General features: G+C 35.2%; 1 long non-coding RNA gene across 1 annotated transcript in view; it reads left to right on the forward strand.

Moving 5' to 3' along the window:
- Nucleotides 1-724: 724 nt before the first annotated feature.
- The window catches only part of LOC128236651 (uncharacterized), a 33,172-nt gene continuing 8,555 nt past the window's right edge, over nt 725-25,341 (forward strand). Inside the window, exons 1-2 of the long non-coding RNA XR_008261398.1 lie at nt 725-829; nt 21,253-21,367. This is a non-coding gene — a long non-coding RNA (uncharacterized LOC128236651). The remainder of the gene's footprint in view (nt 830-21,252; nt 21,368-25,341) is intronic.

Genomic DNA, 25,341 nt, shown 5'->3' on the forward strand with positions numbered 1-25,341 from the left:
GAAAAGTTTTGATTTCCATTGATAACCTGGGCATCTTTGTTTCATGGACCAGACCAGTCATGACCTGTGGATTCTTACACCCGGCGATATTTATCCTTGGTGATAACGTCTATCACAAACGGTCATCTTCTTCGTACTTTCCTCATTGTTATGTGTTTGTTCAAAATACTATCTTTGCCAGTCCTTGTTCAGCCACACGTAAAAGTCAACACTTTAATTGAAGGGCAATATTGATATAATAAGATTTGTGAAGCATTGTTGATCTTAGGTTTTTTCCCTTATATTGGCTTCTCCCCTACCTGACAAATGTCAATATTAGTTTGTCATGTCTCTTAATCACGTCGTAAAGTAAGCATATTCATCTTCAAAACAAACACTGCCGACCTCTATATTAGATCATTTACAATTCAAACACATTATACAGTTATGCTAATTTTGAAATATATCTGTAATTCACATTGACTCCTTATGTGTAATTTTAAATACGCTTTCGACCTTTTTGATACACCAATTATTTATAAGATATTTACATTAAATATTAGCGTCCCTATTCAAGAACACATTTCTGTTGTAATTGTTAGAAAAAATTATTCGTTTTACTAGATTTTCCTCTCATTTACATTTATGCAAATATGCCAATTTGCGAATGCGCATAAAATATTTTAGTAATAAATGCAGAATTTATTCAGTTATTCAGTCAGATATTTCCCTCGCCTTTAACGGACTCATATAGTGTCGTTACGTTTCTTTTAATATTTTTAAGTGTTGTTGATTTTCACATATTTACCTTCATGAAACTGTGTGGATAAAATGGAACTACACGACTCAGGTTAGAGATTTTATTCATATCTGTTCGTTACATGCTTAGATCTTGTTTGGCGTTTTCAATCGTTGTTTCAAACAAGTTTCAATGTCTAAACTGTTCTCTACATGATTTTACCATCAAAATAGTGCACGTATGACGCCTCCTTGTCTCTCTAGCTGTCCAGTCAAGGTCACAGTCTGGATGGTGTTCGTACATAATGTGTGGTGTTAACGTTAGAATGTATCGAACGACATCAAATAAAACAAGGAAACACTGGAAGTATACTAACAAGCTGCACAATGATATATTATCCACGTATATTACAATCGGAAAATAGGTAAAAAACCGAAAGACAATAAAATTACATGACCTAATTTCCGTACAATATAAAACATATTTTTCAATGTTGTGTTCTACACTCATTGTAACAGCTATTTCCTAATTACATCGATTATCTTTTCACGAATTGCTATGTTGCTGGTCACATATGGTGGTTGTAAGACATCGTTCAGATTAATTTATGATATTGGATTCATACGCTGAAAACTCATTAACTACATTGACTGTAAACCGTACATTATTAACAGATATAACTCGAACAATCATTCAGATAGTAACAACCTTTAGCACATGATTAATTTATTGTCATTATCTAACTCTATTTAAGCACTTCCTTTACCGTGGGTGAACCTGTGCTCTTTGGTGGGGAAACATATAATATATTGTGTTGGTTTAAACAGTATTTATTCATATGTTGTTAATATATCAGCATGGTACAGGCACACAGGGTAAAGGATTTAACAGATAGCTAAGAGCTAATATTAAGACTTCTCTCCTTAGTTATATCATTAATACATGATGCATAATATTTTTTGTTCATAGATACGTGTACAATACGAGTACTATTTAAAGTGAAAATGTCGTTATTGGTGGAAAATCAAGATCATACTAACGCGCAACATACATCGCCGCCATACAGATGTGATATGCTGTAGTTTTAGATTCATCATACTGTAAAAAAAATGAGCCAAATGCCGTTTCTTTTTTCGGAAATTAGTACCCAAACTTGTCGCTACCCAAATACGGCGAAACACAGGTGTACGCAGTTCTTGAATGCTCAAAAGTTATACCATTAGTTTCATTTATAACTGGGATGGGGGAATATGTGTGTTTTGCGAGGTCTGTCAATGCCATGTATATACATGCATAATTCGTCATACGTTGCAATATAAGCAAAACTATCGCCGTTTTTATTTGTAACATAGGTATGAAAAACAAGCTTTTACTGTATGAAAAACAGCTTTAAAATGACTGTAACAAACTCGGAGCGATCCTAATCAGACTAATGTGATATATTAATGAAACAATGGCATATGTTGTTTTTCTCGTCCCGGCCAAATGTTTCACCACCATTTGTTAATAAAATCTAACAGTAGTTGTTTCTCATCTAAGTATAACAGATCGTAGCGATAAACGGCAAATGCTGTTGCTATGCCAAATTGAGTGAAATTACACGGAGCCATTATCCTCTTAACAGAGCATTACCATTCTCGATAGTATCTTTATGAACTTCCAGAATTCTCAACAACGTGTGCTTTACTATTGCTAAGTACGAATATCATAAAAACACCCATGTAAATAATATATGAAAACAATGTTACAGCAAAACCCCTTTTAGTGACGCTTAGAACATGTTTAATAAACTACTATAAATAAGACTTGTTTAACTGGCATATGTAATGCAATCAGGGGCGCAGCAGGCTGTACTCATTATTACGCACGAACGGGGGCGGATGCGGGAGGGAGGATATCCCTGTGGCCAGTTGGGGGATCGGAGGCCTCCCCACGGAAAACATGGAAAAATGGAACTACCATGTTTAGCTCTGATGTGTATTTTGAGGGATTTATAGGTTCGAGGCCGCCGACTTTGTAGTTAACAAGTGATTGATTTAGGTCCAGTAAGCTATCTAGCACAGAGAAGCAATGCTTACTTTAGCTGATCTTCCTTTTATTCTGATATGATTTTTTTAGCTTAGCCCTCGACTTTGATGCCATCTTTGGCCATATTTATTTTCCCATTTTTCAAATTGATGTTACGCAGATGCGTAAATGCGTAACGCTGGCTACGCACCTGGTAATATTGCGTTTTACTAAATTCAACACATTTCTAGATGAAGGTCACAGGACAATTTCAGGTAAACATCGTGTACGCAAACAGCGCTAAATCCCATTTAGAAAATTCAAAAGGATAAACATTAAGATCAATGAAATATCGATTTCATTTACGAAAAGGATTTAATCAAAATTATATAAAACTTTAACCAGAGGCACGACGAGACTTCAAGTTTGTACAAGTATCTTTTTTTCTGGCTCTCGTGAAAAGAAACTCATTTCAGGCATGCTCAGACATCGAGAAATTAATGGTTTTTGAGGTTAAATTGGGAGGAGCACAAAGTGTCATTGAAGAAAAGCCAAAAGTTATGGATCAAAGCTTCTTTTTTACACCCTGCGACTTCAGGTGTGAGAATAGTTCAGCGGAAATATCTGTAAAAATCGCTCAAGTGTACAAAGAGGCTCAAATTTAAAAAGGAGATTTTTTGTGTATTTTGCTTTTCTCAGCTAAAGCGATGAAACAAATTTTCATTAAAGTGACACTCTTATTCAAAATCAATACATACCCATGTATAACAAACATAAATGTTGAGTGATAAACCTTGAACTTCTTACTAAATAATGCATTTATGGAAAATATTAATTACTTATATCAAGAATGTAACCGTGTATTTAATAACTGAAAACGCCAAAAATGTTTGGTGAGTGCTACAATATTTACATCTCATAAGGTAGAAATACCGTGTTTTCTGCACGTTTCTTTCAAATTTAACTCGGTATTCTTCATGACACCCATTGTTTTCGACATGTATTCATCCTTTGTGGGTATATTAAAACAATGGTATTAAATTTGCTAAATCTTGAGTAAGAGTGTATCTTTAAGAAACATGATTTTGAATGCAATATACATTTGATCTGTATATATGTACATAGCCTTAACTGTCGCAAAATGAAGCCTTGACGTAAACGCCAATAGTATTTATGAGATTAGAATATGATACAACAGGAAGAAAGTCGCTGGAACCAAGATGGTTATCCTTAAGGCCAGTGAACTGACCACGACGACAGGCGGCTTATTATCATTCAAATAGACAGGATACAACTAGGGCTGTACTCATTAGATACTCGTGTAGATATATGACAATACAATGCCAGGCTGTTATAAGGATACCAATCGATACTTTTCGATGTAGCTTTGATAGACGCTGATACCAGTTAACCAATCCATCAAAACATGACAGTTTGATGCCAAGAAAGATAAATTTAAATCCCCTATAAACACCAGCCCATCTATCAAGAATTTTCATTTTTGCGAGTACCAAAAATAAAATGTCTATGCACCTTTTCTTTGAGTGACAAAAGGCTTTTGTGAGTGTCTTGTTTGATATTCTTGAGGTACATAAATAATGATATAGAAAATGTCTTTTCCCCAGGAACAGAAAACGCAAAGTAATAAAATGATCATTTTTGGGCGTTGAAGCCATTGCTGTTTGGTCTGTGGAATGGTTTTTGGTAGACACATCTTTCATGCGGAACGAGCATAGGAACAAATTGCACAAACACCGAAATTCAGAGGCAATAAAAGGAACGGAAACGCTTGAATCAGAAATTCCAAATAAAATATTTTTCGTGGAAAGCGTGTCGCTAAATTTGTAAACTGTGAGCCTAATTTGACATCGGTCTTTTCAAAATGTTATTGCTCAACTCACACATTAATCATATCATCCCGGCATAAATCATTCACGGGTCTCGCCTTTATTGTTTTCGCTTGTACGAGACTGCGAGATTTGTGCGAATATGTAGCGGCAAGGTCTTCATTTCGGGAGGCGACGACATTGTCCTCAAACGACTTCTGCGGTGTGTTTTTTTCGGTCCCCACTTTGGCTTATTTTCTCCTTTGTTGTCATGTCCGCTCGTTCTTTTGTACTCTGGACGGTGTTTACTTTTCGTTTATCCATCAACACTTCAACGATATTCTTTAAACATAAAGACAAGGTGCCAGATTTAGGGCACCTCAAACATTTGAAATCAAAACGAATCCACGTACATGTATTGTTTTCTTTTTTTAAAGCGACACAAATACAACTTTCCTGAAACACATACATATTGGACCAATAGGCGATGCTTTCAATAGTGAACATATAAAATACTCGATTAATAAATCAAAATGTAATTAGTCCAAGGGAGGTAACTTAAACGCAACTGTGAATGGTGAAATCTGAATGTACGTTATATGTGATGGTTAGATTCTCCTGGTTATACTTGTATATGAATACGTTATAGTATTTGATAGATGTCAATGGCTTAGTCCGTATAGCATAATATAAATTTTGCCTTGCTGAAAACGTGGTGTTTAAATGTCATTATTCTTGATTATTCATTAACGGCTTGAACTTATTTGAAATAAGTAGTGAACATAAGGTTTTTACTGCTGATTAGAAATGCGTTTGTATAATAATATAGAAGATGGCAAGTGTTAAAGATTTTCCTTTGAGCCGTTGTGAATTGTTTACCTTATTCTGTGACCATCATGTTAAGTGTTTTTGTTTCCGTGCCAACGGCGGCCAGTCAGGCAAACAATTCCCAAAATTTGTCGGAAAAGAAGGGGCACACGCAACTTCGGGTATCATAACTCTTCAAAACGTGTGGACAACCGCCAAATCCTAGTGGATAGCCACTGATATACGGGCGCTTCAAAAGGGGACTTATGGCCCCTCTTGAAATCCCTTAATGTTCGCAGATGGCAGAGAGATTCTTCTTTAATTGAAAGGGCCCAGGCGATGTGGTCTGAGATGGTTTATTGACGCATGCGTGTTTGTTTTCCGTTTTCGGTTGACATGGATTGAGATGTACGGGCAGAATGGCCCTCGGAACAAACAGACGACAATACGACTGATGCCCATTTCACGGGCACCATGGCACGTTGCTTTTGTGGAAAATTCTGCATGTTGTTCTAGTCAGTTTTAGACAGTTGAGACTTTATTTGTACTGTCACGTCAAATTCCATTTATATATATTGCCATATTGTATTTTTGTGTTTGAATTAAGAGACCAAACCAATTTAAAAGATATTAAAATTGTGTGAACGTTTAGGATTGCCGGGTACATAGTTTTGACTGTGGTGTAGGGGAGGGGGGCTCCATTTGAGATATGATATAGTTTCCCACATTTTGCTTATTTACCAACGAAACCAATAGTGAAATTCTACCCGTATTTGCAATGATTGATCGAATATGTTTTAGTAATGAATGAGGTGGCTTACATATTATGATTTGCGAGTTTCACCCATGCCGGGGAGCTTGCTGTTCAGATAATACTGCCAATTTCAAATCCGCGGTGTCATCTTGATCAAAACCGGGCGACCTTTGACCGTAACGAATAGGCTCGTATTGTATGCATATAAAGCATTTAGAAATGTATTTAAAAAGTTAATAAACGCGTATGAAAAATATAAATTACAACGCGGGAAGCCGAAAGTTATCTTATTTTGGCAAGTTACAGACATAAATGGAAGCCAAGAAACGGCAGTCAGAAACTAAAGAGGTTTTAATTAAATGAAAGTTTGTGCAAGTCGAAGCCCCATTTAGCTGCTGTGAGCGACTGTGGTGCTCAAATGAGGCGGAATGAAGATATCTGTAGCCATCGCCGCGTGAGCACTTTCTTTAGCCATACATTAATAGTGAAATGATATAAATAGTTTTTAATACAATTTTGAAATTGAATTGAGAAAAAAAACATATGCAGCTTCGCAAGTTTAACAAACAAATTGTCAGTCTTATTCTCACCCTCTTTCTCTGGTGTGCAATATTGGGCCTTTGTATCATCATTGTGAAGTTGCATTTGTATGCGGTATCTTTTTTAATACTTTTTTTTCAAATTCAAATTCAAACCCAGCTGAAGTTTAAATATGATCAGGAAATTGTGTAACAGCGTTGCTACTGTTTTCTTTGTACGATTATAGATATGATAATTTTTAGTACAGTTGTTTAATATGTGTGAAGTTTTATTGCAAATTTAATGACAGCATCATCCATCATAATAAGGTATATAGTAACAATTATAACTTTAAAACCTACTGTATCATTAAGACGTCTTTGTCTAAGCTAATCATATAAATCAATTACACACGTGTAATTTGGCTTCTTAAGAGGTCCATTATATTTCGTAACTTTAACTTTTGATGTGGCATCTACAGCCAACACATTTCTGAGCCCCATTCTAACCCTAACCCAAGCAAGCATTTTGGATATATTCTTTAACAAATGAAATCGTCAATAATTAAGAAAATAGAGATAAGGCACAAAACACGTTAACGAAACTGAAAGTTCGTTAGAATTTTATCGACCACGGACTTAAAGTTAAAGTGTTATAACCTGACATTGAATTTTTAAGACAGTTATATGTTGTTGTTTTTTTCAAGTATTGAAACAATATAAACATGTATTTTTTTTTAAAGGAAAACAAAAACTGAGACCAAGATTAAAAGAACTGTATAAAAAAAACGAAATTAAAAAATACACCTTCAATAAAAAAAATATTTTAATTTAGTATTTTGTACAATGTATATAAATTATATAGTTTCTGAGTTCATTGGCAAATCGATGAACCTTTGGCCATTTACAAAACAAACATATTACAAACGTGACAAGACATAAGGTCATACTTTACTTCATGTATATTCAGACAACACAGTATACAAATAATATAACACAGAAGTAATTAATATTCTTAAATTCTAATTTGTCAAATTTAATAGCGCGACAACATTACATCTTGAAATCAATGGAGCTAATTTATTTAAGATGGACCAAGTTGACCTTTTCTATATTTTTGACGTATGTCATTGTACAGTGGTCATCATAGCAAAAAGTTGTTTTCGGATTCACAAACATTATGATTAAGTTCAAGATCGCTGTCTTGACTTATTCAGTGTGCATTATCCTACACTGTTAGTACTGTTAGCTAAACACGTTATATTTGTCACAAAATAGCAACATTATACATTAAAGAATTTGGATTGTCAATATTTGAATACATTAATTTGAAGCTCTATGTTTACAGCGAACAGCTAACGGGAATCTTCAAAATTCGTTTAGACGGTGGCCTTGGCTAGCCATATCTCAGAACCATATCTTAGATCATGGGAGCTAAAGAGTCAAATTGCGACAGTGTTTTAACATTCCATTTTACTCCACTTAAAATGAGTACCAAATGAGTGTATGCCTTAAAGGTTTTATGATTCAATGTTTTAACAGTGGTTTACATATTTTTTAAGTATTTTCATTGTCAATGTGGTAACTCTGGGCCATATTTAATAACGAATGGCTGCATCGGTATTCACGTGAGGGTGCATGCCCTGTACGGGAGATGCTTGTGTTGGCCATGTCTTATGACTATCCAGTCTTGGTGGTATAAGAAGCCTGTGGCTGCATTTAATAACCACATGAATTTTCACTTAATTCTAAGATTTGAATCCAAGTCTTTTGATTGGACTCTAAATATAACTCGCCAATGGACTGAATGGAATCACTGAATCGTGTCTAAGGACAAGTTTGATATTGAATACGGTCCCTGGCTTCAATATCACAAAAATACTTAAGTCAAATCACAATCTCAATCTCAACCCATTTTACCACATAAGTGGGATTGGAGGTGTCTCATCATGTCAGGTTTTACATGTTTTTAAGTTTATATAGAGTAAGAGTCGGATTGTCATTGTTAATACGAAAAAGGCAACGTTTGTGGTGAAAATAAAGTCAGTGCTAGGTTGTATTGATATCAAATAGACATGTATCCTAGCACACGTCTGTTAGAAATTTGCTAGAAATGTGTGACTTGAACCGACAAAGGACATACCCAAAATAGATGGCTTAGTATTAGTATATTAAGTTGCATTAGTGATAGTAGTGTCTTTGAAATTATTTTGTGGCATCAAAGTCATTCATCAGCATTTTTAAACCGCATTTGCAAGTCTTAATTGGTAATAAGATTGACTTTACAAACTTGCGCGTCTATTGGATGTACTTGATCATCCGATCAGGCTTTTGAAAACAAAAATAAATGTTTTATTTAAAATATGATATGTATGGCGTTAATATGTCCGACATTTGCCTCTGGGGTCAACTATACCCGTGTGTCCAAAAGTAAACATAGCGATGAAGTTTTACGCACCGAAACCAGTTCTAGACGAAGTTGTACACTCCTATACCAGTTCTATACGAAGTTGAACCCACTTGTTCAAGTTTTAGACGAAGTTGTACACTCCTATACCAGTTCTATACGAAGTTGAACCCACTTGTTCAAGTTTTAGACGAAGTTTTACACTCCTATACCAGTTCTATACGAAGTTGAACCCACTTGTTCAAGTTTTAGACGAAGTTGTACACTCCTATACCAGTTCTATACAAAGATGTACCAACTTGTTCAAGTTTTAGACGAAGTTGTGCACTCACATACCAGTTCTAGACGAAGTTGTACCCCCCATACCAGTTTTAGACGAAGTTGTACTCCAATATACCAGTTGTATACGAAGTTTTACACTCCTTTACTAGTTCTAGACGAAGTTGTACCCCCCATACCAGTTTTAGACGAAGTTGTACCCCAATATACCAGTTGTATACGAAGTTGTACACTCATATACCTGTTCTAGACGAAGTTGTACCCCCATACCAGTTTTAGACAATGTTGTACACTCCTATACTAGTTCTAGACGAAGTTGTACCCCCATACCAGTTTAAGACAATGTTGTACACTCCTATACTAGTTCTAGACGAAGTTGTATCCCCTATACCAGTTTTAGACGAAGTTGTACACTTATAATTATACTAGTTCTCGACGAAGTTGTACCCCTTATTCCAATTCTAGATAAAGTTGTACGCACCTATACCAGTCTTAGACAAAGTAGTACCTCCATATACCAGTAATAGACGACGTTGTACACTCAAATACCTGTTCAAGACGAAGTTGTACCCTCTATATCAGTTTTAGACGAAGTTGTACCCCCTATACCAGTTCTAGACGAAGTTGTACCACCTATACTAGTTCTAGACGAAGATGTTACCCCTACACCAGTTTTAGACGAAGTTGTATCCTCTATATCAGTTTAAGACGAAGTTGTACCCCCCATACCAGTTCTAGACGAAGTTGTACCCCCCTATACCAGTTCTAGACGAAGTTGTACCCCCCATATACCAGTTCTAGACGAAGTTGTACCCCCATACCAGTTTTAGAAGAAAATGTACCCTCTATATCAGTTTTAGACGAAGTTGTACCCCCTATACCAGTTCTAGACGAAGTTGTACCCTCTATATCAGTTCTAGACGAAGTCGTACCCTCTATATCAGTTTTAGACGAAGTTGTGCCCTCTATATCAGTTCTAGACGAAGTTGTACCCTCTATACCAGTTCTAGACGAAGTTGTACCCTCTTTATCAGTTCTAGACGAAGTTGTACCCCCTATACCAGTTTTAGACGAAGTTGTACCCCCCATACCAGTTTTAGACGAAGTTGTACCCTCTATACCAGTTCTAGACGAAGTTGTACCCCCTATACCAGTTTTAGACGAAGTTGTACCCCAATATACCAGTTTTAGACGAAGTTGTACCCCCTATACCAGTTTTAGACGACGTTGTACCCCCCATACCAGTTTTAGACAAAGTTGTACCCCCATACCAGTTTTAGACGAAGTTGTACCCTCTATACCAGTTCTAGACGAAGTTGTACCCCCTATACCAGTTTTAGACGAAGTTGTACCCCAATATACCAGTTTTAGACGAAGTTGTACCCCCTATACCAGTTTTAGACGAAGTTGTACCCCCTATACCAGTTTTAGACAAAGTTGTACCCCATACCAGTTTTAGACGAAGTTGTACCCTCTATACCAGTTCTAGACGAAGTTGTACCCCCCATACCAGTTTTAGACGAAGTTGTACCCTCTATATCAGTTTTAGACGAAGTTGTACCCTCTACATCAGTTTTAGACGAAGTTGTACCCCCCATACCAGTTCTAGACGAAGTTGTACCCTCTATACCAGTTCTAGAGGAAGTTGTACCCTCTATATCAGTTTTAGACGAAGTTGTACCCTCTATATCAGTTTTAGACGAAGTTGTACCCCATACCAGTTTTAGACGAAGTTGTACCCCCTATACTAGTTCTATACGAAGTTGTACCCCCTTTACCAGTTCTAGACGAAGTTGTACCCCCTATACCAGTTTTAGACGAAGTTGTACCCTCTATATCAGTTTTAGACGAAGTTGTACACTCACATACCAGTTCTAGACGAAGTTGTGACCCATATACCAGTTCTAGACGAAGTTTTACCCCCTATACCAGTTCTAGACGAAGTTGTACCCTCTATATCAGTTTTAGACGAAGTTGTACACTCACATACCAGTTCTAGACGAAGTTGTGACCCATATACCAGTTCTAGACAAAGATGTACCCCCATATACCAGTTTTAGACGATGTTGTACGCAACTATACCAGTTCTAAACGAAAATGTACCCACCTTTACCAGTTCTAGACATAGTTTTAGACGAAGTCGTACGCCCCTGAACAAGTGAAACATATGGAAGCGTACACCGTACATACTGATAATGTGATAGTTTAGTCTTGTCGACTTTTTATGTCGACTCCACGAGTTAAATGGCGGCATCTTTTCCAAATGTTTGTCGTTTTTTCCACTCAATGTTGTCATAAGTTAAGTCGACAAGACAGGTTCAACTTGTTATGTTGACTTTACAAAAAAAACATTTCAACTTTTTATTTTTCGATAATAAATAAATCGCCATTTCGAATTTGTGCATATTTAGTCCACATGAAACCAGTCAACGAGACTATATGACGACAGCATGATTATACACGTTATACGCTTCCATAAAGGATGACTAAAGCCAACAGAAGATGCATACGTGCTTTCAAATGTAATAACTGACAATATAAACTTTTGTAAAAAAATGTTGTTTTTTGGGGCAGTTCCTATTGCATATAGCTACAACATACTTAAAACCTTCAAGTCGTCGAAAGGCCTCAAACAAATGACAAATGAAAACACTAATTGCAACATAAATTGAATATTTAACCAGCGAAATCCTTACACCGCCGCATGTACTAAAGTCATAACTTTCAATCACTGGCAATTGAAGGTTATACATAAATACTTCCTCACAATTATAGGAGCGGATACGGTCGGAATCCAGCCGTAATTTCGCGTATTTAGATAGAAATAAATGATATTTCTGAATTCAGAGCACGTTTAGCCTCCATCGGAATGATTTGATCGAATCAATACGCGGCCTCAACCACCAGCCGAGACTTTAGTGTTGCCAGTCTTCTAACCAGCGATCTCCTTTGCCTCTGCAAAAAAAGAGATTTTAGTCCATTCATTTAAAAACTGCAGACTGTATACATGTGTAGCATGTGGGCAGAATCACATACACATGTGGGCAGAACCACAAAAACATGATGGCATAATCACATATACATTCGGGCAGTATCACTAACACATGTGCATAGAATCTCGTACAAATGTTTGCTGAATCACATATACATGTGGACAGAAACACAATCACATGTGGCCAAAACCACAAACAAATGTGAGCAGAATCACATTCACATGTGGACAGAAACACAAACTAATGTGAGCAGAATCACATTCACATGTGGACAGAAACACAATCACATGTGGTCAGAAACACATACAAATGTGAGCAGATGCACATGCATATGTGGGCAGAATCACATACACATGTCGGCAGAATCACATACACATGTGAGTAGAATCACATACACATGTGGACATAATCACATACACATATTGTCATAAACACATACACATGTGGGAAGAAACACATATTTTTTTGTACGTCCTAATGTCAAAAGACTTCAAAAAAGCTGAAATAGTTATATTTAGGCAAACGTAATATGTTTTAAAGAATAATAGAATTATGATATTTGTAGAAAACTTGCGATGAAGATGACTGTTGTTGGAAATCGCCAAGAATGTCTGAAACTGAATCTATGCATTTAGAACAAAGTACATATACATTAGGTAACTACATTGAGCAGAGCAGCCATTCAAACGAATACATACTTTTGATATTCCTCGAAGTATTTCTGTTATCAAGTAACGTCAACATATTTGTATGGATAGTGGCTACCTAATGGTTAGCATGAATTATGCAGTTGGCTTGGGTCGAAGTTCTTCACGGTTGATTCGTATTTCACTATGTAGGTCATTACGGACTAATGTATCAAACCTAAGTATCTGCTAAGTTTCAATTTACTAATTAAGTCAATTAAACAAATCAACTGATACCACCATGTTTTTCAAAGGGAACGTTCTAAAATATTTTTATATAAAAATCTGTAATTTGATAAATTGAAAGATAAACCTTACAACACCGTAAACCCATAAGATCTGTAACAAAATGCTGTTTGTTACGGCGTAAAATAGCACAAGTGATATTATTATAAGGGGTTTACATGTTTAAAGTGCTATTTGGCGGAGCTTGGTTCAGATTCCGGACCCTGATACGCTAGTGTTTCTCGGGGACCCTGATGGCGATTTGAGGCGATACAAACACCGGGTCGCTCGGTCCTCCCGGTCGTGTTTGCTTTGCTAGTTGTATCTTCGAGCAGCATCGCCGCACCACTCTCCGCTACTTTGAAAAATAAAACCTCGCTGATGGAATCACTTATAAAATGAGCCGATCATCTAAAGCGGGTGAATAAATCATATTTTATCACTTTTAAGCTTTTATACTCGCCGATAACAATCCTTGCGACTCGGATGACTGTAGAATAAAGCCCGACAAATATAATAAAGATGGAAAAGATTTGGACTTCCATTGAAAATAATAAGCTCTCACTATTATGCTGTAAACGTCTATTAAATGTGTGTCCTGTCTTTCAGTATTTTATGAGATATTTTGAGACATGTTTGTGTACTTATAAAACTATTATATGCTTACCTAATGGAAAATCCGGCATATCAACTCATTGTAGTTTGACGTCTTATTACACCATTAATGATATACATCATATCGACCCTGATATCCAGACAAAGGCACCGAGTAAGCATGACTATGTATAAAGTATATTGGAGATAGATGATAATTGTTATATCAAAATTTATAACAATATTTGTTCGACATCATATCCCATTTCGTCGACTATATCGGGTGTCTCCTGTGTTCAAGTCAGTTTTGAAATTCCCACGAAGAAATTATTACCAGAACGTTAACAATGCTTGTATTCGGGATCAATTGAATGCTGCCTCATTATGTGCAAATTTGATTTTCTTGTCTCTTTATTCAGATGTCTTTATTTTGGACTGTATTGTTAGAAACTGGGGCATTTTCATTTGCAGACAAGGAACTAAAATTCCGTGTCCTAAAATAGCTGCAGTTGATTGATCAAGCCTTGTTACACAGGGTGGTAATATTTTTGAACATCAAGGAGTCATGATTGTGTTCAAGATTGTTCTTACAAATAAAACATATATTATTACTATATATCATAAGCTAACATATTAATGCAAAACAGTCAACAACAGTGAACAAGGCTATATGCATTACGTACAGTTTCGGAAGTGTTAGATTGGTAGTAGTACACAATATTGATACTATTTGGTTTGCAACTTTGCAGGGCCGGTATTCATAAAACAGCTTAAGTCATTTCTTAACTTAAGTCGATTTCTCAAATTTTTCATAGTCAAATTAAGAAGAAAGTATAATTGTTTTTAATAAAAGTACGCATATTCACTAAAAAAAAATGTCAATAAAGTATTATAGATATTTTAAAACTATTATATCAAATGATCAGTGATATACTTGATTAAGGAAACTAACTTAAGCTAGGGAATGACTTGAGCTGTTTGAATTCCGGCTCAGATATGTAAATGTGTACGAACTCAGTTCTTGCTCGATATATTAGTAAAGGGATTCGTTGACAGAGTTCATGTCGGAATTTCTTGTTAACGTTTTTTTTTGTTTTGTTTTTTGTCATTTTAGGTACTTCTACTATGGATAAACACTAACCAGAAACGAACTTAAACTCATTTGAATATAAAATTGTACATTTGTAAAATCACTCATGTTTCAGTTGCGTAACAAACGCTTCTCGACCAAAGACAGCATTTTTCCGTCATATTTTTTTTTTATAATAATTATGAATAAAGTTCTAGTTTGAGGATCTTTTATTAATGAAAAACAAAGCATTGTGTTCACATGTCACATGAAATCGTTTTGTACCATGTCTGACCCTATGGAACATCAAAAAGTCCCTTTAAGGAACTTGACAACGTCCATCTTGTACCCACATGTGCCATTGTGTCTATTTTCGCCATTGACCGCCATTTCTGGCTTGAGAAATCACACTGATTGATCCTGAACATATAATATTAATATATGACATATGCAAACAGTTTACATCAAGGGTGTTAGAAATATGTTTTAGGACTTGTATGAGATCTGACAGTCGAGAGGAAGACAAACGCAAGGGGGACAGGGAAAATTGATTCACTCGAGGTGCCCCATAGAGACCCATTCCAAACTACGCACTGGCACGCGAATTAGTGTTAAGAAAATTATCTCAAATTTCCGACTAAGAAATCCTTCTGAGATTAAACAGGTTTGCAAACACAGGGAATGAACCGGAAGTGTCCTCTAGGGGACGTGGACGTGTTTAACGGAATCCCTCGCAATTACGGGCGCATGCGCATAGGGACCCGCTCCCATTAGCGCGAACAAACCGAACCGTAGTTGGACCAATGAAACAGCAGCATCGTAATGTCAAAACAAAATCGCGGAAATTAGATTGAATTCTCTTCCTCGGGAAGGAATCACACTCCAATTTGCGTTCGTGACTCGGATGCTAATTGTATTCTTCAAAAAGATTTAAACATCAAATCAGAGAAAGAATTCGCGTTTGATTTTAAGATTTAAAGCATCTTAACTGCCGAACACGTTGACTGAAGAACAAAAGCGAACGAGGTTTCATTCCTTTATATCTTAATGTTTTTAATTGAATCAGTCCAGTTTGTATTCCTTTATATTTTATTATATATCTTTTGTAGGCCTAGCATAATAAATATAATTTAAAATAAAACAATAAAACAACTCGTACTAATTATAATAAAAATAAAAATAATACTAATAATACTACTACTACTACTAATAATAATAATTATAATAATAATAATAATAATAATAATAATAATAATAATAATAATAATAATAATAGTATTAATAATGCTGCTGCTACTTCTGCTGCTGCTAATGATGATGATGATGATAGTGATGATGATGATGATAATAATAATAATAATAATAATAATAATAATAATAATAATAATAATGATAATAATAATAATTATTATTATTATTATTATAATAATTATAATAATAATAATAATAATAATAATAATAATAATAATAATAATAATAAATATAACAACAATAATAATAATAATGATAATAATAATAATAATAATAATAATAATAATAATAATAATAATAATAATAATGATGATAGAAATAATAATAATAATAATAATATAAAAGATAATGATAATAATGTTTTGCCGATAAGCATTTATTTTCATTGTAATGATACTGTTCAATCTGCTGTGTTTATACTGTCTATGTATTGTGTACATCTGCCTCTGGATCTGTGTTGAGGATAGTATTTTAAATAGAAATGGAATATAAACTATACACGGCGTTATTTCTACCTGGCATATTTATTCATAGACACGAAATAGCCAGGGCAAAGTTTTTATGCGTTATCAATTATTGTATAAAAAGTAAAAACACGCCTGATAGATATTGCACTTATAATATTGATGTTGTTAACTTGTTACAGATACAGAAGTGTCGACTCGGACAGGCTTACAGCATGTTGATTAAGCTGTTACATAACTGCGTTTACATATTTATACCGAATATAAGTTAATTTTAATTGCATAACGCTTTTGTAACACAAATATTTGTTCAACTTTAACATGACATATTCAAGTGAACTATTATGTGTTTAGACGATGTACGTTAGTATAAATCTTAATAAAATGTATGTTCTGTTCTGTTCTGTTCTGTTCTTGAACGTAACGTCATTTGACTTCGTCTGTCTAGCATTTCGATGTGTTCCAACAAACGTACTCAAGTTTACATCAAAGTCGTTTGACATATAACACTTTACTTTGTCAACAGAAAACTTTTTCGCCTGGCCTAATTTAATATCTAACCGATTAAGGTTTTCTTTAACAAAGGCAAATTCATTCATTTTTAGGAGAATATTTTTTCAGATATCGTTCCACAATAACTTTGACGCTTCGTTTTATTGGTTACCCAACCACGTGTTTGGACTATACGCTGCAGCTAAATCGATCAAATAAATAATATTCGGAAAAATAGATAGGTACTTTTTATGGAGCATAACTGAATTGGAAAACAATGCGCATGATAATCATTCAAATTAATGCGAAATATGGATTCAATCACGAGGCGAATAACTTTTTAAACTTTTTTCGTTCAGGGTAGCATTTGATCATAGAAACATACACAAACACATGTGCCCAAAATGGGTGCAGCAATATACTGTTATTAACAACTGTAAAAAAAATGGTAAAATCAACATGACACGTGTCGAAATGTCCATGAGAAAAGAATATACATCTAATAACGTCTATATGTATGTATATACAGTAGAAGGGTAGTAAGTTCGTGATGGAATCGGAGTGACATTCAGCCGACCATCAACCCTTGATTGTCCCAATGCCTGTGAGAGGAACATTCTGGGCATGCAAACACGTCATGTCGTGATCAGGGCAATAAAATCCTTAAAACAAACGCGTTTAGATGCTCTAGCTGCAGTAATGTTAAATGAATATTGCCTTAAAGTCATTGTATCCGATTGGAACAGGCAGTATGTAATTAGCGTCAAAACAATTACACATCAAACATTAAAATCGAACTTTACGTTTTTTTTTACATTAATACCATTAAAATAGCTCACATCAGACACACGAATGTACGCAGATGCGGACAGTAGTATCGCTTATAATAGACGCATTATTAGTATATTAGTTTCGGATATCCTGATCTTGTTAAATACACTTAGAAGGTAAGACAGGTGTCACCGAGTCATTTTTTCGTGTTTATATATTCAACAAAACTCCTACCTTTGTGTACAGCCACTGCTGAAGAGATGAACATCAAAACGTAACGACATTTTCAGTGCTATATTCATTAGAGTGATGAAGTACCTAAAAAATAGGTTTTGTTTGAAACGATTGCAAATTGAATTGTACTGAATCACAACATAAACAGTACAATATTAACGAAATTTAAATAATGGGGTCGTATTTGATTTGAGGACGCCATTATATTTTACAATGTTCCTGGCGTTGTCGATGAATAAATCGATATTTCAAGGATTTCTTTTAGAAGAGAACCATTCCAAATCAGTAGAATCAAATTAATTGCAGGAATATTATCCATTAAGCAAGTATTGTTTTTCAAATAGAATTGTTTACAAGCATACACAATAATACATATAAGCAAATGTTTTGATACGGATGTGTGATACAAATCACAAATCGAATTTAGAAAACTGGCATCAAGGCGTAGCTTGCGATACATATAACTGTCCTGTGTCATTCTCTTTTGCATTGTCATTGTCTTGTATCTTCTTTGAATTAAGAAAAAAAGTTAATTGTGCATTTAAATCATATGCGCGTCTAAATGGCATTGTTTGTCAGCAAATCGATATAAATATAACAAACAGCTGTCGTTAAATTCAGATTTGAAGGAAAGTATTGACGCCCGATGCATCATATATTGGCAAGACCAGATCTGCTAGCAAATAGTTGACCCTGTAGATTAATTAACATTATTGCATAATAGGACATACTGCCAAATATTATACATCTTGACACAATGCATATATTCAAATTCAAATAATTTTAATTGCCTGTAATTGAACTAGCTTTGGCGGGATTGAGCACGTGAAGCGGCCCTCTGTGGCCACCTCTCATCCATCTTTCTAAAACAATCCGTCATTAATTCATCTAAAACAAAAATAGTTTTCCCTTTTTTTGGAGTGTCATTAATTTCCTCGTCGTTACCGTGACCGTGCGTTAGCGAATTGAAAACTGTCGTGATGCATTTTAAATCATTTTAAATAAACGCACGAAGCCAAATGATTCGTCAGTAAAACCACATCAGCAGCTAGTGTGTGGCATTAGAATGTGAAGAATCACTTGGACACACCGACTTCCTCCAAAAGCACGTGTCTCCTTATTCAGCATCGTTTAGTTCTGTTTGTTTTAGTTTCAAATGCAATTAAAACTACATTGACTATACCAGCCGCCAAAAACTTACTGTTAACTTGTGGAATGGCAAGTCAATGCGAAATAGACAATCAACAATGTTTGTCTAACTGCCTTTGAAAGGTCAGCGAGCACTAAGGACCTCACTGGGGTCTTCATCATTTTAACCTCATAGCTGTCAGCAGACTTTGTAACAACAAAAGCAAACGCGAACCTAAAAATCTTACTTGAGGTCTATTATTTTCAGTCCCCATCCTGTACCATCCCCGCCCAATGTTGCACAATGTATTACCGTATTCATTATTGAACACCAAGGTCATCCACTGGCCGTACAGAGAGTGTAACCTTGATGCAATGTGAGCTTTGTGTTGATGTTGGACGGTCAGGGAAAGATGGCCTATTAAGTAATTTACCATTATTTACATACTTAAATATTGCTTATGGGTAATCATATTGTTTGAATGAACAAATCGTTGCATTGAACTTTGTGGAGAACATGCAATTTCAATTTAGACGTACAATTAATTAGTTGAGAACCAATTATTGAATTTTATTAAATTATACAACGTTTTCAAAAAAAAATCATTGACAGGGACCATGATATTTATAAATAATAAACGCGCACTATATACACATGTTAATAAGAAAATATCCCGCTTCATGATAACAATGCGACAGCAATGCAATTAAAAGGCAATGTGCAATGGGCTGCATTATTAATGAGCTGTGCAAATGATACCCATCGCCTGCTTCCCCAATGGCCGCTGGCATTCACGTCACATTTACTGCAGCCTACTAATAATCCGTCACAATATGAACAAACTCAGGCCCTGTATTGTATAGTGTAGGGGCTCAAAAATGGCGACAATCGCGGGCACTCTATTCAGACAAACTAAATATAAGCGATCAAACACTCATACTGTGAAATAACACATATCCGGTCGGAGTGCAGGAGAAGTGTTTTGACCAAAGCATATCCCTCCTTCGTTTAAGATTGTTGATCTTTATTATCCAATTGCCGGATTACTGAATATGGCCATGGAATGCCATGAACAGTTATGTATATTATATCATTACGTTCAACAGAATCTATTGCTTAAACAATAAGGGATACCCACCTGCATGAAATACCAACACACACATTTAACTTCAGGGCCAACGACATTGCAACTGCTTCTGGATAACTCTTTAAAGAAAACCCGTTTCAAAGATAAGCGTATGTTCAACAAAGTTTTATATAAAACAGAAATTGATCAATAGAGTCTGCGATAAGAGCATGTTACACGTGACTGCTGTGCTCGTCCAAAGCAACTGAAACACACTTGTAAAGGCCAACGCTATATCTCCGATTGCAGGGCTTGTAATATCAAACGCCATCTTTGACATAATTCGTGTGAACTAAATATGACTCCCCTTTCTTTAAGAAATTACGAAAACGATTAAAACTTTACTCATAAATAGATTTATTGTCATTGTTTTATTAACGAAACATGTACACGCTAGTCTTTCTTGATAAAGGTGGGGAGTATATGTTTATTATGAAGAAACTATATTTTTTCTTTCGAAACAAATTAAATGAAATGCTGGGGAGACGTTGACATACAATGTCTGCTTACTCCAAGACAAAGCTAAAATTAGACCGGCTTCTGTTTTCACCACGGTGACCAGAGAGGGAATGTGACCTGAATATTTAATAAAATCTCCTGGTCGTTTCTCGTCTTCATTCACAGGATTTATGCAAAAATGGGCCTTAATAATATATTTATATTATTCATGAGATTTGTAATTCACATTGTCCAAATACAAATTAGCATTAGTTAGATGAGACGAAAACTGCTAATCCGGCATCCTGCTGAATTTTAACACTAAATTAGTAATCTGAGCTTGTATCCTTTCTGTGGAAATAAAGTCATGCATTTTCCAGAGAAACCCTCACTTTGGTAAAGATTTGCTAACCGTGAACAGTGTAAGTTTTGCTTATGGAATGGTTGTGATTCTTTATTTTCAGACCTGTATTCGGATATGTTATTTCTGGATAAACACAAGACACATCACGTTCTAAAATCGGATTCTGTCCCGGATGTCGACCCGGAACAACATTTTGAAGTGTTTATACCAAAGAGGTAAGTCGTTTTCATATAATGACTCAATGTTCTATGCATCATACATATATTCTTTTGAATTAATTTTAAAGTCCAATAGTTAAACAGAAATAATAACTTCAATATAAAAACTACGGACACATTGCACAATTTTTGGTGATAATATACAGAGTGATTCATGAAATAGCTTAAAGTATGAATACCATGGTGTAGGGTCCGCCACGCGAATGCCAGAAATGTTAATTGCAGGCAACGTGTTCATAGTATTACACCTCGGCCAAACAGGGGTTCATCTAAAGAATGATGACTTGCAGACAAGTACTCATTAGGAAAGGAGATCAGTTCGTACTACAGGGTCACGGTGTGTAACTGATTGGGTACACACTCTACAAAAGAACGGCTTAACTATTACATAAGCTATGGCCAAACCCATTTATAACGGGACCCCAGCCTTATGAGGCAATTACCCCGAATTAGCCGCTTATCATTTGCCTTCTGATCGCTTGCTCGCAGATATTAGGTGCTCTTCAAGACAAATGAGGCGTAAAGATTGCCATTTCATAGCACAGCTTTCAGTCTTGGCGGACAGAATTACGCTGAAAGCTTCTGAATGATACTGGAAAGAGATAATGGTGATTGGAAGCAAGCGTTCAAACAAAAACCACCATGTAATTACTTGATAAATTGCATTCTGCGATACAAGCATTCCCCGCTTTTGTTGGAATCTCCTCCGTCGCCATGTATGTTGGCCTCTCTCTGAGCAAATGCGTTTTAAGACCCCTTGATTTATGTAGTCAGCAACTGTCATATCTGGATGGATTTCTCAGGAATAAAAGCCATGATTGCTGCTTTAGACTTATGATTAAAAGACTAATAGGATAATTCCGCCCGATTATGCCTCCAGAAATAAATGGTGTCGGGGGTAATTTTCTGCTTGTGATCTAGCACCATTGTAGGGGAAACGTGCTCAATAGCTCTGTTGAATGGACTTTTGTTCGTATTCACATAAATGTGAAATGTTCCAGTGAAAATCCTGTTATGGAACTGTTCTGGAATTCAAAGCAAGATATTAGTTATACACTCGATAAAAAGCAAAAGTTCTCTAGGAAATATTAAGTCTGTTATGCTCAGCTGGCTTTCTCACGAGCGCCTTTGACTGTTTTTTAAGCATTCATACAACTTTACAACTACTGGTAGAATGTCACAACATGTACTGCATTTTGCAGAAAGGCAATGAATACCACTATCGAGATGCTATGATAAGTTACACTGCTTATGAAGCGTCTTTAGTTGCATACGTTGCATTTAGCATGGGTGACAGTTGGTGGCAGTTGGATTGAATGCGATATTAAAATAAGATAAAACATGTATTCAATCAAAAGCAATTTATTACTACTCATTTGTTAACTATGAATATTAACTAATTATTCCTGCACACGTATTGTAGACACGTTGGTTTGTATGAAGATGAAAAATAGTGAAAACTAGTAAAATTGATTTGAGAATACGTAAAATTATGCTAGGATTTGGGTTTGGGTTTTTAATATATAAAGTTACCCATTATGAACTTGGGTTGTCAGTGTATATAAGCACACTTCAATGTTTTATACTTTCATAACGATATACATCTTATGATAGTAAACACAACTCTCTCTATGTACAAAAGCTTGCAGCAGTATAGAATAACATTAAAAAGCTGCACTCTCACAGATTGAATGTTTTAACATCTTTTTTAGTTTTTGTCCCGGAACGAGCCAATTTTTTGCGAAAATCCATGAAAGCCAGTGATATAAGACTGCTAACAAAAAATCAGATCCGAGAAATTCATATTTAAGTTCAAAAAATTATGTTTTATGCATTTTCCTACGGTTTAAGCCATAAAACATTAACTTTCGAACGAAAATATGAAAATCTGCGATCTGATTTTTATCAGCAGTCTTATATCATTGATTTGCAGATATTAACGCAAAAATTTGCTCTTTCCAAGACAAAAAATAAAAAAGTTGTCAAAACCGTAAATCTGTGAGAGTGCAGCTTTAAATACTCCGTCGTTGTATTTTTCAGATAATATTGTTTTTGTTATTACTGTTGTTGTTGTTTTACTTCAGTAATATTTTGATGCATACACAGATGTCTACACATCATGAAATGAAATGAAATTATATTTAATATAAAAATGAATTCCCTTTTGATACTCTGTAATTGAAACCATATATTATTTTAAAATTATGTATTTTGTCTAATATCTATATCCTGAATTTTACTCCCGTTTTACATATGTCTTAAAGCTGCACTCTCACAGATTTACGGTTTCGACAACTTTTTTATTTTTTTGTCTGGAAGGAGGACATTTTTGCGTAAATATCCGCAAACCAGTGACACAAGAATGCTGACAAAAGACTAGATCGCAGATTTTCATAATTTCGTTCGAAAATAAATGTTTTATTGCTTAAACCGTTACAAACGGCTTAGGAAAAATGCATAAAACATCAATTTTTGACCTTAGATATAAATATCTGCGATCTATTTTTTTCTCAGCTGTCTCATATAACTGGTTTCAATGCTTTTTTGCAAAATTGCTCATTCCAAGAAAGAAAAATAAGCTGTCAAAACGTTCAATCTGTGAGAGTGCAGCTTTAAATAAACAAACAGAAAATTTACTTAACGTTACTTAGTTAAATGACAGTCATTGACTGCAAATATTTTATCTATACCAAAGTGATGCTATTTCTTCGGCCGTTAGTTCTGATAATCAGCTTTAATTGAGACAATTTCCCTGATTTCAAACATTAATTACTGGCTAAATTAAATTAAACGGCACCGCCGCTGTGGAAGGCCATTCGGAGACGGGCCTTTATGTCTGAAATCCAATAAATTCAAGGGTTAGATGCGTGAGGCTACGTTATGGGTTGCCCATAGTGATTAATCATGGCTCTTAAGTGGTTCGGTAATAAAAAAGGGAAGTTGAAAGACAGTAAATAGCTAAAATGGCCAAGTGTCTAAGACGTTATGATTTTATTTCGTGACACTTAGTCGACGGTGACCGTGGCAACAGGAAAAGAAAGACTTATATGGATGCAGGAACGGTAACGCAAATAATGCACTGAACATGCAATATACAACCTTACTTATTTCAACGTTTGAATTTGAACAAATGAAACTTAGCATAGATGGAAAGGCCCCGTTGTGACAAAAACATACATCAACTACTTGTTTTTAACTTATTTTCAAAACTATATTTTGGATTTTTTAAACAACAGCGTTACACGATGAATGTTTGCCGAAGAAATGCATACAATTAGGAACACTTCCTTGGCAATACAATGATTGAACTCTGTAAGTAAATGGCCTAACATTCACCGAAATATCACAGTTGTCATACGTTTCTGCAAATACTAATTGCAAGTGCCACCTGTAACAAAAACATACGCCTCGTTTCCTTCTAAGCAACTGTTTTCCATTCGTAGAATGTTCCGGTTCGTAAAAATTAAACAACCATAATTATTATTCTGTGGATTGCCGAACAAAAGTAATAAAATCAAGTGTCATGTCTGTCTAAAAATGCCTAATTATGTTTAAAATCCTGGAGAATTATGGTTGGAATTTTTATTACAACATTCAACCCATTTTCTTAATACCGTCAGATTCCATAAATGCCTTTTTATGGACCAAATTTCGTTAAAAAAGACACAAAGTTTGTTACAAGATTATGGGCTGTTGTGTCAAAATTACCGGATCTTGCGCGCTTCTATCCAATTGTGTTTTGGAATTAGATTACCGCCGGAGTACCAAAGCACGTATAGCCGGTCTGGAACACTTTTAAGCGAGGACAAGAAAATAAAAACTGACAATATCAATCGATTGTAGGAATAAAAGATGGAGACACAATGCTTGGAAGGATGAATAAATGGCCGAGTCCGACTTGAATAGTGAACTCGTTATTCTACATGCTCTTTTAGTTATATGAAAGCAATGTGGATTTATTTAACGTTCTT

This window comes from Mya arenaria, chromosome 6 (assembly GCF_026914265.1).
Source record: "Mya arenaria isolate MELC-2E11 chromosome 6, ASM2691426v1".
NCBI lineage: Eukaryota > Metazoa > Mollusca > Bivalvia > Myida > Myidae > Mya > Mya arenaria.